Here is a 15,585-nt window from a genome sequence, read left to right as displayed (position 1 = left end):
TAACATATATCAAGGAGAGTTGTATCCAGGCTTCACTTTCTGTGTATGGAAAGACTCCTTCCATTGAAGGAAGGCTTTATACCCAGAGAAACTTCCTGTTGTGGAGGGAGGGAACTTTGCTGATTGCCTCCTCCCATTGCAGCTTCCCATGGCAGAAAGTGAGGAGGAATTAAAGAACCTTTTATTGAGGGTGAAAGAGGAGAGCGCAAAATATGGTCTGAAGCTCAACATAAAAAAAACTAAGATCACGGCCAATGGTCCCATCACCTCCTGCCAATTAGAAGGGGAAGAAATGGAGGCAGTGGGAGATTTTACTTTCTTGGGCTCCATGATCACTGCAGATGGTGACAGCAGCCACAAAATTAAGAGACACCTGCTTCTTGGGAGAAAAGCAATAACAAACAAATCTTAAAAAGTAGAGACATCACCTTGCTGACAAAGGTCTGTATAGTAAAAGCCATGGTTTTCCCAGTAGTGATGTATGGAAGTGAGAGCTAGACCATAAAGAAAGCCGGTCACTGAAGAATTGATGCTTTTGAATTATGGTGCTGGAGGAGACTCTTGAGAGTCCCATGGACTGCAAGAAGATCAAACCTCTCCATTCTGAAGGAAATCAGCCCTGAGTGCTCACTGGAAGGACAGATTGTGAAGCTGAGGCTCCAGTACTTTGGCCACCTCATGAGAAGAGAAGCCTCCCTGGAAAAGACCCTGATGTTGGGAAAGATGGAGGGCACAAGGAGAAGGGGACGACAGAGGACGAGATGGTTGGATAGTGTCTTTGAAGCTACCAGCATGAGTTTGACCAAACTGTGGGAGGCAGTGGAAGGCAGAAGTGTCTGGCGTGCTCTGGTTCATGGGGTCACGAAGAGTCGGACACGACTAAATGACTAAACAACAACAACACATTGCAGCTTCCTTCACTGGTATTCTGGTAGATCCCTCAACACCTACTATAGTGTTCTGGAGGGTCCCTCAACACTGTGGAGGAATGTGGAAGAGGTATCAGGATCACTAACTGAAGGAGAGATTGAAGAGTGGAGTCGTAGGGGTAAGAAGAAGAAGAAGCGTTTGGATTTGATATCCTGCCTTTCACTCCCTTTAAGGAGTCTCAAAGCGGCTAACATTCTCCTTTCCCTTCCTCCCCCACAACAAACACTCTGTGAGGTGAGTGAGGCTGAGAGACTTCAGAGAAGTGTGACTAGCCCAAGGTCACCCAGCAGCTGCATGTGGAGGAGCAGAGACGCGAACCTGGTTCCCCAGGTTACGAGACTACCACTCTTAACCACTACACCACACTGACTCTCTAGAGCTGCACCAAGTATTCACTCCAAACACTTTTTGAGGGGGTAAGGTTTGCTCTTGGGGGTGTTGAAAACCCTCCTAGCCTTTAACATTTCCCCAAGCTTATCCCCAGTGTGTTGTGTTGCTTCTTCAATGATATTTCCTCCCTTATTATTAGGCCATCTTTCTCAACCACTGCATGATCCCAGCCAGTCAGGGTTCACTGTGATGATGTCAGAGAGGCAGGGTGCCAATCAGATTTCCAGCATTGCCTTGTGACAGTTCCATTGCCTGTTTTCACAGGGCAGTGCAACACAAAGGATAATTTATTGACGTAGGGAATAAATTTCCCATTTTTCTGCACTGTGGTGTGAGGGTAAGCAATGAAAAAGCATGACAAGAATGGGAGTGTTGACCTAGTTCTTCCAACGGCATGTTGCAGGGCAATATTCTCTGTTTTGCTCTGCCATGACAGTTTCATTGCCCACCTCAGTTCAATGTGACACAAGACAGGGAGTATCAGCAATGGCAATGCGTCTGCTGTGAACATTCATGTTCTTTTGAACCCCCCCCCAACACACACACACACACACACACACACACACACACACCAAAAAGGACCTCCAATTTTCCAAGGCAACAGAAACTTTCCTTAAAACCTGTCCTCTCTTTCAGTTCTCTTGAAGCAGAAACACACTTGCCATCTATCTGTTGGCGAGTGGTGCTGGCAGAGTAAGGCAAGGAGGGCGATTTGGTGGTGCCCTGGCCTGTCTAGTGATAGTTTGGGATGTGTTAGCTGTTTTAATAAACAAACTTGGTATACTGGTAGTGTTGCAGGTGGGTAATTTTAAACTCTGGTCTTATAGGGATCACCTCTGAAGTAATCTGTATTAACTTCCAAATGTGGTTGGCCAGCCCTGCTGTAGATGTGGCCCATCTTCATATTCCTCTGGCCCTGAAGTTACTGGTGGAGGAACGGGGGTGCAGAGAGAGCGGACCGCCTCCAGCACCACTATTTCAGTAGGGTGCCATTGCGGTGCCCTCCGACACATGGCATGCACCCCCGTGCGCCTTGTGCCACGCCCCCACAGGCAGCGTGCCATGCCCCTGGGATGCACGCCATGACTCCACGGGTGGTGTGCCATGCCCCCAGGGCGCCAGCCACGCCTCCGCCTGCTCTCCGCAACCGGTAGCAGAGCATGCAGCTTCGCCACTGCCTGAGGTTCTGCCCTGATGACACTTATTATTCTCTCTCACACAATCTATTTCCCCTACATTTACACCATTTGGAGCTCATAAATCCCCTCAGAGCCAGTGTGGTGTAGTGGTTAAGAGCGGTAGTCTCGTAATCTGGTGAACCGGGTTCGATTACCTGCTCCTCCACATGCAGCTGCTGGGTGACCTTGGGCTAGTCACACTTCTCTGAAGTCTCTCAGCCCCACTCACTTCACAGAGTGTTTATTTGTTGTGGGGGAGGAAGGGAAAAGGAGATTGTTAGCCGCTTTGAGACTCCTTCGGGTAGTGATAAAGCGGGATATCAAATCCAAACTCCTCCTCCTCCGTCTCAGAAGCACAGAGCAGACCATGGTTCTCATTGACTCTTTTATCCCCATGCATAATTTAGCGCCTTTTCAAAATGTGTTTTTAAATAACAGTCAAGGTTTCCTTCTATATTCTTCCCTCTGCTCTGGCTAATTATCAAGTGAATCCACATTACAGGTGCCTCTGCCAGTGGCTGGCTATCAAGTTCAGGGTCTTCTTAGTAGTGGCACATTGTCTGCAGAAGATTTTTTGAAGGGAGCATCATCTGGTTATCTTTCTTCAGCTTTTTTGGAAAAGGACAAAGAGATCCCTCTTTAGAGACCAACACTACTGTGCTGGGGCTCAGTGATAAAACTGAAGTGGAGCTGTGTTGTGTTCCAGCTATGTCTTTTTAATCGATTGTGTTTCTTGTCTTGGGCTGCATTCAGACGGCACTTTATTCCATTTCCCTAACATTTCCTTACCTGATAATTTTCTTATTTTAAATGTAATATTTCATATGATGTAAAAGCTACTTCTGGAAATCTAGTGGAATCTAGCGGAAGTCTGATGCCCGTTCCCATGTTAATTGCATCTAGAAAAAGCACACACATGTAAGATGGAAAACTGCAGGATGAAATTTGGAGTGATCTCCTGGCATGTACTTTGTTCTCGCCATGGGGGAACAGAAGCAGCACCCATGTTCATAAAGGGTGATGACATGTCCAATGGCATCTGCTATTGCGCCACACCACATCCATGGGACTGAATTAAATGTAGCACAACATATTTCAATTTTTTTTAACACCCACAGCTCCATTATGCAACAGGTTAAAAGGAACAGTATGAAAGAAATGTTAGAAACCTTGGGATAGAAATACTGGCATTTTAACCAGGAAAACTAATGAAATAATCCTCAAGTCTGAATGCACCCTTGCACATGATCATATCTTGGGTTTTAGGTAAACAATAGATTGAAGATGCTGTGAAATGCTTTGAGAGGGCATCAAACTGTTGCTTAGGTGTCAGGTGAACTTGGCAGAAAGTCTCCTCCTCCCATATATTTTTTTTTTGCACACATCTTCTGAGATTAAAATCCGCTCCTCTGCAGCCATTCCCCTTTCCCCTGATGCTCTTAGGTATACTTTAAATGTGCAGCTGCACAAACACAGCATTTGCTATATTTGTACCACCTGCGGTTCAGCATCTCCCAGATTTGGTTTATTTGCAGTTTTCCCCCTGCTGTCTTTTGATACGGCTCTCCTCGGACGCTTTGAGGCAAGGTGGGTTGAAGCTAGGAAAGAAACCCAAGGCAGATAGTTTCTCTCCCCTACCCACACACTCCAAAAAAAAAAAAAAAAAAACCCCACTGCCAGAGTTCAGCACTTATTTAGGTGTATCTAAAAATGTACTTTAAGTAGGATTTGCTCATGTTTTCCATCCCTTCTGCAAGCTGATTTAAAATCTAATATTATTAAGTTGGCCGCAGCCTTCATATTTTAACTGTCAAGCCCAGAGCCTGAGAGGTGATGCATTCAAAGCTTGCTAAAATATTTGCTCAGCAGCACAATTGTGTGTGATGGAAAATAAACTCCTCCAGAGCATCTCCTCCTATCAGGCATGGCCTGCAGCCAGCGAAGAATGAGGGAAGGTCAGTCAATTATGTGTGGTAATCACCGTAAGCATATTATCTGAGACACAGATGTCTTCCCTGACCCCACACGACATAGCTATTAACCCCACAGCAATATAAAAATGGGGCTGGGGGGGGGAGGTGCTGGTCCCTTAGGTAAACTAGACCTTTTCAGTTTGGACATGTCCAGCAGATCAGGGGGAGGGAAAAGTTGCAAGACAACGGAGATGGTTTTTTCAGGGACCTGTCCAACAACCTGACCTTTTTGTCGCTGCCGTCGGTGAGGTGGCGTGCCTCCTCTTTAGGGACCTCGCTATAGGCCTAGTCATGTGAGATAAATAGCTGCATCATCTGAAAATGAGACGAACAAATTGACTTGTAAGATATCGCAGCCGCATCGTAGCTCCGGAATGCCACTTCCCGATTTGTTGGGTGGCGGGGGAGGGGGAGAGACCAAACAGCCATTTGTGTGTTCCACTCCTGCGTACGTTTTAAAAATATGGCCCCTCTCCTAATATCGACAAAGTGTAATGGCAATATCACACAACTCGCCTAACGCCGTAATGCAGGAAATGGGAATTTCTCATTACGTGGCGTGTTTGCAGCAATCGCCTTCCTGCACAGTTGCTTTCAGGTTAGGATTTGTTTGCAGAATTACAAACTTGTTAGCTAGGGTAGAAAGAATACAGGTTGTTGTTGTTTCTAAATAACCCTCATATAGCTGCAAATTATAATATATACGTACAGTATATGAATGTGTATATAACAGAAATCTAGCTTGAGTTTATATGTAGGAAGCTGGTCTGCACTGTTATATGAGTTATACATAAAGGTAAAGGGACCCCTGACCATTAAGTCCAGTCGTGACCGACTCTGGGGTTGCGGTGCTCATCTCGCTTTATTGGCCGAGGGAGCTGGCATACAGCTTCCAGGTCATGTGGCCAGCATGACTAAGCCGCTTCTAGCGAACCACAGCAGTGCACGGAAACGCCGTTTACCTTCCCGCCGGAACGGTACCTATTTATCTACTTGCACTTTGACATGCTTTCGAACTGCTAGGTTGGCAGGAGCAGGGACTGAGCAACGGGAGCTCACCCCGTTGTGGGGATTCGAACCGCCGACCTTCTGATCGGCAAGTCCTGGGGTCTGTGGTTTAACCCACAGCGCCACCCACGTCCATGAGTTGTACATACTCAACTATTATATGAGTCTGCACTGGTGTGTGTGTGTGTGTGTGTGTGTGTGTGTGTGTAGGTTGTTTCATGTTGGCATGGGTAGCTCACAGGAGAACGTATCTAGGAATACAGAAAGACCAAGGGAGGAATTCAGGGTCACACCAAGGCAATCATTCCATCTGGACATGCATTTTGGCTTACCAGACAGAACAATCTCCCCTCTCCTCTCCCCCATATGCTGTTCTGGGGGTTCTCCTAACCCCACCTTCTAGAGCCAACTTCAGGGGCACATGAGGTGATCAGTCACTATCTTTTACCATATTCCCTAATGAACATATCCTAAAAGAAAATAATAGTAATAATAATAATAGTAATAGTAATAATAATGATGATGATGATGATAAAGATCGTGGGAAGGTGCCTCATACCATGGGTGCCCATTGGTCCATTCATCTTTGTGTTGTCTACACTGACTGCTTTTAATGTGTTTTAAATGTATGATGTGGAATGTGACCAGAATTAGGCTGCCTAATGTCACCCATGGAACATCATGCTATGTACAGGAATTTTAATCCTGCTCTCCATTCTCAAAGTCCAACACTCTGCCAATACTCCAACCACTTGGCTACACTCTAACTCCCTCTTCCTTTCTATTCACCCATCTACCATGGTTTTAAGTTTCTTTCTCTCTCTCATTGGCCACTGTAAGAACAGAATGCTGGACTAGATTAGCTTTTCCTCTGATCCATCAGGACTGATCCTGATATCCCCTCATTTCCAGCAACAAAATACATTCAGGGTAGCCCCTTGTCTAGAAGACCAGAAACCCTCACAGAGATACACAATTGTCTGTTGCAGAGTCCTCCTGGTATTCTCGCCCCTCTGAGCAAACATCATGAAAGAGAGGGACTACCTTCAGGTGATCAATAGCTATTGGAACAAACCTCAGTGACCATATGGCCCCACTACGTATTCATGTTTGCAACCTTAGGCCCATACTACTGGTGTTTTTGCTTGAACGGTCACAGGGTGCAAAGTTGGAGAGTGGGCACAACTGTGTGCTGCACAATCGGGGCAAGGTGTAGTTAAAGATTTGCAGAGTCCAAAACTGCAAGCTCTGATTATCCTGATGCTCCCTTGTGATTGAAGGGACCAATGTATTAAAAAAACCCACCAACCCAATATAAGTGTGGTCTCCATCTGTATTATGTAACTATCTTATATATGTTTTTATTATCTTGTAAATCACTTCAGGGTGCCTAGTGGGAAGCAATTAATAAATGAAATTCTTCTTCATCATCAACATCCCTAAAGTTTAGAGATGTTTTCCAAATCACTTCTGCTGATAAAGTGTGTATCTCATGTGGTGACTGTAAACTATCGTATACAGTGGTATCTAGGGTTACAGATGCTTCAGGTTACAGACACTTTAGGTTACAGGCTCCACTAACCCAGAAATAGTGCCTCAGGTTAAGAACTTTGCTTCAGGATGAGAACAGAAATTGTGCTCCGGTGGCGCGGCAGCAGCAGGAGGCCCCATTAGCTAAAGTGTTGCCTCAGGTTAAGAACAATTTCAGGTTAAGAACGGACCTCCAGAACGAATTAAGTTCTTAACCCAAGGTACCACTGTATTGGATTGGTTGTGTGAAATGGCTGTCAGATATCAGTCACCACAGATTGCAGTAGTGGGATAACTGGCATTGGGGGGCAACATATTAAACGATAAACTCATCACCTGATAATGCCCATGTCTAATAACTATGAATTATCTCTTCATACACATACATTATAATGTCTACTTGGTGCTTCAGAACCTCCCCTCCTCTGTCCTTTGGCTCCTCTTTCCAATTCTCCTCTTGTAGAATTTTACAAGAATTTTACATCTAGTTTACCTCCCTTGTTCAGTGCATGACATAAATGCAAGATGTAACTCAAGCATTCCTGTCAGGTGACCATCCTTCCTCTACTTAAAACCCTCCAGTGCAGGAGTGCTTTGCCACCTGCTCTGCTGTCCACCAGAAGTTTTTGCTAATGCTTTTAGCCAAAATCTGCTTCCTTGCTACTCTTACCCATTATTTCCAGCCCTGGAAGAACACACAAAGTTGTGTGTGCACCATGCATTTAAATCATGTGACTTCCCCCAAAGAATCCTGGGAATTGTGGTTTCTTAAAGGTCCTGGGAATTGTATCTCTGTTGCAGAGTTAACTACAGTTCCCAGGGTTCTTTGGAGAAGTGTGCTTTTAATGGGCTGGTGTGCACACAACCCAAGTCTATGTTCTATGTAGCAGCCCTTCGGATGTTTGAAGCCTACTGTTGTGTTTCTCCTTAATCTTCTTTTCTCCATCTCTTTCAACCATTCATAATAGGACTTGCTTTCCAGGCTCATCACCACCCTCTAGGCAGGTGCTGATTTTCTCCTGCATCCTGAGTGTTTGGTGAGGTGGCTGCAAATCTTCTTCATCTCCCCCCCTTCCCCAATTGTTGTGTATTATTCGGGATTATGCATATTAGGACAGACTTCCTAAAGACTCTGGGTTGTTGTTTTTTCTCCCCCTAAAACGTCTTCTCATTTGAAGAATGAGTGTGCTACCTTCTTTACCATTTCCTTCCAGAATACATTTAAATGAGAATGGTAAATGAGATATTTGTTTGCAGCTGCAACAACTTCGTGCTGCTTGTTCCATTTCTGAGAGAGCGGTGTTATGAGCATCTAACATGGGAACAAAAGTATGATTTTAATATAACAAAAAGGGGGTGTTTTTGTTTATTCCCTGCTGATCTGTAATCAAGTGCACTAAGTATATGTGTGTGTGCCTGGTCTTAAACCTCCTGTGACGTCTACTGTGGTTTCGATTGTGAATCAAACATAAAGCCGTCAAGTCTCTCTCTCTCTCTCTCTCTCTCTCTCTCTCTCTCTCTCTCTCTCTCTCTCTCTCTCTCCTTTCTGCACAAATATGGTTCTACTTTGAGTATATATAATGCATTTAAAACAAAGTTAAACCCAGTGCATGCTTCACTTTTGAAGAAGAGCAAGTTCATTTTGTTGGTACGATTCATTGGGACTTTATGAAAGAGTGTCGACAGAATAGATTTGCACAATGGCAATATAGATTTCTGAAACGAGCCAGAAAAATAATGGAGTCCATACATTGCCATTGTTGGTTTGTTTTTGCTTTCAGCTGGTAAAAGTTGGCATGAAATAGCTTATCTGGACTGGCCTCTGGTTGCAGACAGGATCCATTCCGGAGCCCCGTTCACAACCTGAAAGGAATGCAACCCACCTCTGCGCATGCGCGGGTTGTGATTCGCCGCTTCTGCGCATGCGCGTTGCATCATTTTGCTCGTCTGCACATGCGTGAGCGGCGAAACCCGGAAATAACCCTTTCTGGTACTTCCGGGTCGCCGCAGGATGCAACCTGAAAAGACGTAACCTGAACTGAACATAACAAGAGGTATGACTGTATCTTTAGGCAGACTGAGGTGGCTGTCTCAGGCAATTGTTGTGTGGTGTCATGAAAGGACAGCACATCACTGTTTCTTTATCACTGTATTGCCAAAATAACTTAGCTAGTTTTAGATGCCATCTAGCATCTTGTTCTCACACTGATCAACTAGAGGTCTCTGAGAGGCCCACAGCACCAGCAGATCCCTCCTGTCTTTATGATACAGGTTTAAACAGAAAATAAATAAATGCAAATAAGCATTTGCAAATAGGTTTTTGTCTGCCACATCTTGCGAGTTTGCTTTGGCATTCCTAAGCCATGTTCTGCTCCCATATTCTCCCACACACTAGCTATTTCTAATTTACATATCCCTTTTATAGAGCTTACCACTTGCTCTTTGGTGTATTAATTTAAACTTGGTGATTTGTTTTTCTGCTCAGGAAGCAGCAGACTCCAGGATAGTGACATATTCTGGCAGCCACAAGCAGCGATTACTTTCCAGTTTGGCTAATGATATAATCCACTGTGGTTGCAAAGTCTTGCTTTTCTCTTTAGATGACATTTTTCCGCAAGCTACACGTGTTGTATTTATAAGTGGCACTTAGGAAGATGCGTTCTGTAATCTCCTACTTATGCCTGACACTCTACGCATGTGTTTATCTACAAGGAGTGATGACATTGCTTGTTAATTCCACCCCCTGCTCCACAGCATCATAATATTGGAGGTGGTGGTTGGAGAGGAGGGGAAGAGTGTCAGAGATGTATTTCAGCTGCCAAAGAGTAATCTATTGACATTGGTCATGGGTACTTTATAAGGCACCTATTTGGAAAGTCATTTGCTACCAAATGTGGAGAAACCATGGCTCACCTATAGTGCATGCAGAAGGCCCCAGGTTCATTCACCTGTTTAAAACATCAGGTAACAGGTAGACAGGTTCAAAGACCTCAGCTGCTGGTCAGAGACCACATTCACACCATACGTTTAAAGCACTATGTTACACTTTAAACAGACTTGGCTTCACCCAAAGGATTCTGGGAGCTGTAGTTTGTTAAGGATACCAAGAGTTGTTAGGAGACTCCCTGTTTCCCTCAAGGAGCTGCAGTTCCCAGAATTCCCTGTGGAGAAGGATGATTATTAAACAACTTGGGAAATTGTAGTTCTGTAAGGGGAGTAGGGGTCTTTGACAACCAGTGCCATTTTTCTAGAGAAAGAAGTGCCAGAACTGACCATGAACACCTCCCTTGTTCGCTTAGAATAGCAATGGCGCCCACCTGAGAGGTGCTGGAACTCAGTTCTGGTGAGTTCCGGCTGAAAAAAGCCCTGTTGACAACATTAACAAACTGTAGCTGGGGGAGCGTGTTCTGGTATAGCACCATTTCCCATGCTCCTAAATCATTTCTGTGGACAGCTATTCATATATCGCAGATGGAGAACGAAGTCCTTTGAAATGCCCCTTCATAAAAATCAGTTGCTGGTGATGGCCAAAAATAAAGCCTCTCCCTTATTTTTTTGACATTTGTGAATGAGATATTTATACTGTTCATTTTCTCAAGTTGAAACTGGCTGTGTAAGTGGCATGATCAAAATAGGGGTTCCCCCCCCCCTTGGCTACTGGAAGAATGTGAATAAATACTGATTTACCTGAATGCCACCCACATGCCACTGTGAACTTACGTAACCAAGTTTTTCTTTATTAACTCTCCAAGGACACAATAGCCATGCACCGAAGATCCTCAGCAAGAGCTCATACTGCCCATGTAAGTGTATTTTTTATTTTAAAAAGGGGGGAGAAAGGAATCAAGCTCTTACCTTTCAAATTACATTCATAAAGCATTATTCAAATACGTGTAAGGCTGACTACTAAAGAAAGCACAATGACTGTCTACAATGCACTAATTTTATTCCACTTTGACTTTGAAAATATAATCGGTACTTACAAAAATTGTAAATACTACGGAATCATGCTAGAGGGATTATTCTAAAGTGGAAGTGCTAATATAGCAAGCAAAATAGCTCTTTCTAGTCTTAACTGGCTCCATTATCAGCAAAGATAACATCTGGCAACAACATTGCAAGAAGCACAATTTGTGTGTGTGTGTGTGTGTGTGTGTACACACATAACTATCTGGGATTTATGGTGACATGTACATTTTTGTTTGAAATGCACTTCATCTTGAACTCCACATGAGATGGAACAGGTAGCAGTTACTCCTTGTGACCCCTTGCTCAGCCACCCCAATTAAAACAGCAGCTTAGCCAAATGAATGTCTGTCTACTACCAGCGATTTGGTGGAAGTGGAATGCAAGGGAGTGCTGCTCCAAGACTATTTTCAGAGCGGGGGTGATGGCCTCATGTGCCAGAATGCCAGGGTTATTGATGGATCTTTCTTGCTCTGGAACTCTTTGATGGAGTTCTTACTTCATCCTAGTGGTTTTACTGCAAAAAGATGGCAGTCTTAAATGATCTGAAGAGAAGCCAGGCAACCTATTTGCAGTGATTTGACTCTCAAAATGCTGATCAGTCACAGCAGGCTAACCACTACACCACCCTTTCCCAGCTCACTGTTCCATAATTTTCTGCTGATCTTAATATATTGGGCATTATGCTATGTATTGATGCCCTATCTCTCTCTGTGTGTGAGTACATAATAGACTAAGCTGCCTATATTTTTGGACTCTCCTTGGGGGCATAGCTATGATGGCTGTCATGATGGGCTTCTGCACTTTGCAATTCACCACTGCACCACTGTCTACAGTGGCATTCTCCTTGCACCGTGCCACATGGAGGATGCCCGTAGCTGATTGGAAGAGCATTTTCTTTGTGTGCAGAAGGTTCCATGTTCAATCCCTGGCATCCCCAGATAGGACTGAGAGGGACAGAAGTCCTGGAGAGTCCAAAAATGTTTAGTTTGGAATTGTTTAATTGGCTCTTTTGATTGTATTAATATTTGTATTAATGTGGGTTGTTATTAATGAAACATTTAAAAAAGTGGAGGTAAAACATTAATAAAAAGTAATTTTTAAAAAAGGAATCCTGCCCGTTAGTGGACCTAGATAATACTGAGTTAAATGGCCAAGGCACTGCAGTAGCAATCCAACCAAGTTATTTAATTAGACTAAGAAACGTATCCTCATGTATTCAAGATATTGCGTATTCAAGAATTTTCACTCGGTCAAATGAGCAGACCAGCATACTATAGCACTGTGTTGTTTATTACTGCATGCCTGGCAGTTTGCATACTTATCGAAGAGAACATACTTGCATGCTACAGCTTTCCATTGTTTCTTACTGCGTCCTGGAAAGAATCATAGCAGGACAGTGCTGCTCCTGACTACATTCCAGAGTCCATACTAGGCCAAGCAGACAGAGATGTCTACCACAGCACTCTAACGCTTCTTGCTACATGCCTAACCAACTGAACACGCCTCTCTGCCACAGCATCCTGTTGTTCCTTACTGCATTCCAGTATACCCTAAATGAAAATACCCCGAAGTGCCACGGCACCGTATTGTTTCTCGCTGCATTCCAGACAGAGCTCAATCATTCTTGATGCATTATGTATTTACAACATTATATATAAGTGCCTGTTATAAACAAACTGCTATATTAACAGGCACAGCTTATAAAGTATCATTATAAAGTAATCATTCAATCAATCACTCCACTCAGAACTATCCGGGGGAGGCTGGGGGTTCGTCAAATGAAAGGCAAATGTCTGATTTGCATTCACTTTTCCAGAATGTGCCATAGAGTTGAGTTTTGCAGCGCTCTGTATCCTGAATACCAAGTGCATACCTTTTTTTATTTTCTCCAGAGACTTCACTTGGAGGCAAATGGTGAGTCAGGATATTCCTTGGGAGAAAGTGGGATTTGCAAGAAATAAGAAGTCCTCCCCTGGACTGGACCAAATGCCATATAATCCAGCATTCTGTTTTAAACATGATCAAGCCGGACACCTCTGAAAGCAGGACCTGAAGGCAACTTTCCTTCCCTTGTTGTTTGTCACCAGCATCTGTTCTTCAGAAGTACACAGAACTTTGAACTTGGCAGTTCCATTTGGTTATCATGGCTGGCACCCATTGCTGCTCTCTCTTTTTTTAAAAAAACCCAGTGACCATAAGCAGATCTTGTGGTACTGAATAGATTTTTTAAGAAATCAAATACAGAAATACAGTGGTACCTCAGGTTAAGTACTTAATTTATTCCGGAGGTCTGTTCTTAACCTGAAACTGTTCTTACCCTGAAGCACCACTTTAGCTAATGGGGCCTCCCGCTGCCACCGCGCCGCCGGAGCACGATTTCTGTTCTCATCCTGAAGCAAAGTTCTTAACCTGAGGTAATATTTCTGGGTTAGCGGAGTCTGTAACCTGAAGCGTATGTAACCTGAAGCGTATGTAACCCGAGGTACCACTGTAGTGTGTAGCGTAGCACACAGGAAGAGGCATTAAACCCTTTCTCTCTTTCGCCACAATGGATCTTCTTCTCCACAAGCTGCCTTTTGCTCCAACGGAAGAATTTTTCAGGGAAGTTTTTAATATTTAATGCTGTACTGTTTTTAACACTTGATTGGGAACCGCCCAGAGTGGCTGGGGAAATGCAGCCAGATGGGCGGGGTATAAATAATAAATTATTATTATTATTATATTATATTATTACCATTTATCCTGATACAGGAGCACCCATACTAATTGCATTTTTTTAAAGCCAGTTGTGGTCAATGCCTTTGTGCATAAGAACTAACAGACTGAAGAGCAGTCTGCCTTGAGAAGTGATGGACTCTCCTTCACTGGAAGCAGAAGCTGGGTGAACATATGCCTGGGCTGCTGTCATTGTCTCCTGCACATAGCTGTCAACATTTCCCTTTTTTAAAAAGGGAAATTCCCTTATTCCAAATAGGATTCCTCACAAGAAAAGGGAAAAGTTGACAGGTATGCTCCTGCATTGGGCAGGGTGTTGAACTATAGGGTCTCCAAGGCTCTTTCCAAATGTCTGATTCTGCAACTTTATCATGCAACCACCACATAGGGGAAATGGTTGTGCAAATTGCACCTTTGTGTCTGACAAAGCCAAGATTCAGGCCATGCAGATTATACTGAGTAACAGTTATGACAATTCATGTCATGTCCTGTGCTCAAATAACAGAGAAACTGTCTCTTGCAGTAAACCCTTCCATAGTTCTACTGGGCTAGAAAGTACACGTCCCAAGTCTGTTTAGGTGCAGAGTCAGCATAGTGTCGGCGTATCTTCAAGTCTCGGTCTCCGAAAAAGCTTATCAGTTTGGATATGCTGTTGTCCAGGTTGTGGTGAAGGTGATGTATCAAATCTTGATTGAGACGACACCATGTCAGCTTGGTGAAATGATGATGAAGCGAAAACATGACCATTTCTCCCTGTATTAAATTTCTGTAGTGATGCAGTTATATAGATACAAAGGCATATTCATATGGAACAAAAAAAGGTGGGGAGGTGTACAGCTAAATGTTCTTATGGTTAGATCAAATCTATATGTGAAATTCAGCCTCCAACTCACTGTGTCTACTCTGACATAGACCCTGGTCTATGGTGCATCTGCCTTTCCATAGATATTGCCAAAGCTCACAGCGATTCCATTAGGTCATGGAACAGTTTTCTCTCAAGCTGACCTTTCACTTTTCTCAGAAAAGCAGTGTTGCTTTTCAGCATGCAGCTGCTGAAACCTTTCCCCTTGGTAGTTAGGATATTTATGAACATTCCATGTATTGCAGCAGCTTAGCAAATATCTTACACCTGAAAAGCAACGTGCAACCATATTTCAGCTTGGTACAGGGATTGCCAATTTTGTCTTCTGCTGAAATTGTTAGACTATGACTCCCATCATCCTTGACCATTGGCCATCCTGACTTGGGTTGATGGGAGTCCAACAACATCTGGAGAGACAACCCATTGACTACTCCTGGCTTAACAGATGACATTAACAGCCTCTCTCTTCTATGTAAGCTCTCTCCATGTGTGTCTATGTGGAACATCATGGTGGCCTTACATGGACCCTCTTCACAATATGAGATGCAAAAGGTAGTTTCAGGATGAGGGCCTTCAGTGGCAGCAGCATAACTGTGGAATGCTTTCCTCTGAAAGGCTCACCTGGAACCTACCTTGATGTCATTTCAGTGCCAAGCAAATATATTTTCATTTCCCCAGGTCTTTCAATCTGTTGTAGCCAGATTTTTTTTTTAAAAAAATCTATCAAGTGATTTCATGCTGCTTCTTGTTTTGCCAGATCTAGTATGTAAACATATTCATCAATATTTGCTTGATTAAAGCTGTTGTATTCCAAGGGAAGCTCCTAGGAGAATGATTGTGTGTGTGTGTGTGTGTGTGTGTGTGTGTGTGTGTGTGTGTAAAGATGGCATACAAATAAAATGACAATGAAGATGATGATGATGAATTGTACATGCATAATGTAATTCAACCAGGGAAAGTGCAGAAGAGACCTTATGTCACCATGGGATAGCAAAATATTATACAACTCTATTCCTAGCCCCAAGTTACT

General features: G+C 43.6%; 1 long non-coding RNA gene across 3 annotated transcripts in view; it reads left to right on the top strand.

Moving 5' to 3' along the window:
- LOC309366063 overlaps window positions 1–13,567 on the top strand; it is a 45,917-nt gene extending 32,350 nt beyond the window's left edge. For all 3 annotated transcript variants that reach the window (XR_014166456.1, XR_014166457.1, XR_014166458.1), the window contains exons 3-4: window positions 10,762–10,812; window positions 12,871–13,567. This is a non-coding gene — a long non-coding RNA (uncharacterized lncRNA). The remainder of the gene's footprint in view (window positions 1–10,761; window positions 10,813–12,870) is intronic.
- Window positions 13,568–15,585: the final 2,018 nt, after the last annotated feature.

Source organism: Podarcis melisellensis (genome assembly GCF_964234715.1).
Source record: "Podarcis melisellensis genome assembly, chromosome: 3".
NCBI lineage: Eukaryota > Metazoa > Chordata > Lepidosauria > Squamata > Lacertidae > Podarcis > Podarcis melisellensis.
This window is presented reverse-complemented; position numbering and strand designations above follow the sequence as displayed.